Source organism: Pyxicephalus adspersus, chromosome 7 (assembly GCF_032062135.1).
Source record: "Pyxicephalus adspersus chromosome 7, UCB_Pads_2.0, whole genome shotgun sequence".
NCBI classification, from domain to species: domain Eukaryota; kingdom Metazoa; phylum Chordata; class Amphibia; order Anura; family Pyxicephalidae; genus Pyxicephalus; species Pyxicephalus adspersus.
The window spans coordinates 68,602,354-68,604,673 of NC_092864.1; the positions used below are offsets into that span (position 1 = coordinate 68,602,354).

General features: G+C 32.8%; 1 long non-coding RNA gene across 1 annotated transcript; it reads right to left on the reverse strand.

Moving 5' to 3' along the window:
• Positions 1-435: 435 nt before the first annotated feature.
• LOC140334595 (uncharacterized) lies at positions 436-1,312 on the reverse strand. Its single transcript, XR_011921605.1, has 2 exons — positions 1,094-1,312; positions 436-659 (listed from the first exon to the last, which is right to left on the reverse strand). It is a non-coding gene; the product is annotated as an uncharacterized lncRNA (long non-coding RNA).
• Between the last annotated feature and the right edge of the window lie 1,008 nt (positions 1,313-2,320).

The following is a 2,320-nucleotide window of genomic DNA, read 5'->3' on the forward strand; positions in this document are numbered from 1 at the left end:
CCATTGGCTAGAGGTGATTGTATATACAGACCATACGAATTAGGAATATATGGAGGGAGTGTAGCAGGCATGGTAAGCTAGCTACTACTAGAGAGCCACCTAAGAGTTATTCTTTTTAAGCAAGTTAAATACAAAAACATGGAACACTGAAACCATGTATCGTGGATGTACAGGTGGATTTGTGTAAACTGTCTAATCTGTGCCCTCGCTATTGTCTTACACCCTCCTTACCATGAAAGTTGAAAGTTGAAAGATGAAAGTTGTGTTGTTAAAGTTGTGGCTGTTATGCCATGACGGGTAATGAGAAAGAAAGCTGCTGGTAATATACAAAATGTAATATCATACTAAAAAGTGCATGATTTTTTGTACAGTATAATGTAACAAGGACATATAGTTAATTTAGCTTTTACAAATAAATATAACATTACAAAAAGGAACTTTTTATTATATGTTTTATTATATGTACTAAAAAAGATTCACACAAGGATACACAGCCCCAGTGAAGACTTTGCTGTTTTTGTACATGTTTAATTCTGGTTGCTGTTGCTAAGACCATCAACCATGACATCAAAGAACTTCTCAATTGCACTCTGGTCCCGAGGTGTGAAGGAAGGTCCAAGTCTGTCAGCCATGACATTCACCAACATTTTAAAATAAAGCTATGAAAGGAAAAAAAATATTCTTTTTAATAATTGGAAAAAAATAAGACTATTTCCCAGTTTTTAACAACTTGGGTTACCCTAAGCAAAGCATAAATATTTTAGCATGAATATTTAAAACTGTGTGTTTGGGAAGATTATAGCCAATAAGAGATCAGTAGTCATTATTAATTCCTAAAGCTGCTAAAAGTAGATCTGGTTGCTGTGTACCAATATTTTTACCATTATTCTGCATCATAGATTATTAGGTATGTTTAATGTAAGTGTGTGGAAATCTTCTCGAGGAGACCAGCAGTGAAAAATGTAAAGGGTTTTACCATCTCCTGGTAATTTAGTCAGACGTCAAACATTCTTACAAAATTGGCAAGGTCAGTTTGGTCAAAATAAAGCAATCAAGCTTTATTTTGTGAAATATAACAAATTAATATGCATACCCCTAAGTTATTAGAATCCACAAACAGTTTGTGAGCATGGATATCACTGAGGCTTTGCAGAGAACCTTTCACATTGTCTAGGTCCTTAACAGTTTCACCAATGGCTCCCAAAAATCTCCTGGTATTCTTTTGCACTTCAACATTACCAGCAATTGCAGCTGGGCTGGAAACATCTTCAAGGTTGGTGTAGAACTTTCGGGTCCAGGGATAGACTATGAGCAACCTACAACAAATTGAAGAAAACAAATACATATATCAGCAATTATTAAATACATGGGTAGCATGCCGCACATATAATAACTGGTATAAGTTTACAGTTCATACATATATGTCTGTGCAAGGATAGAAATAACAAAAAATGATTTTAAAGCCAATTTTTTTTTTCCATTATATTTGTTGCAGAAAATGACCTAGTTATCTTTTGAAAATAAACATTAACATATTTTAGAACAAAATTTGAGTAAAGATATCAGTAAATAAATTGTTGCACAGAATAAAAAATAACTATGGCCAACATATTTGGAAGGAGTTGGGAGTAAAAATGCTTGCCTTAGCTCTACACTGTTTTGACAGCAACTGAGAATTTAGGGTTTTCTATGTCTTTTAATGTACCTGACAATGGTGACTCGTATCGATAAATACCACCAATTCTATCCTTCACTACCCAGATCTAAAAAATGGTTTTGGATATATTTTAATATCGTCTACAATTTCATTGTTTAATGCAAAATTCCATCCATCAATTTTTGAACACTTCTATGTGGTTCTTATGGCTGTATTTTCTGAACTAGTGGCCCCTGCTACCCACAATTTTTGTCTTGATGGATTGAAGTAATGAAGGTCCAAGTTCTTTCACACATTTAAAAACCCTTAACTGTATTAAAAAACAATAAAATCAATAATGAAAAGTCTTTTTTATATTAAATTAAATGATAAATGTAAAATATGAACTAAGAAATCAGTGCAAGACTGTTAAATAATTCAGGAACAGAACATCCAGTAGCATGGGAAAAAAGGATGTATCTATTTCTTAAAGAAATGTCAGCTGTTAGATTAATATTATGATCATAAAAGATTAGACACAGACACCAATTCATATAGAGTTGCTGCTCTGATTTATTCAGAAAATATGGTATAAATAAAAGAAGTGATAAATGACTATTTACAACAAAAAACAGAAACTCCATTAGTCCTACAGGATGTTCACCCCCCCATAATAAAGCAGAT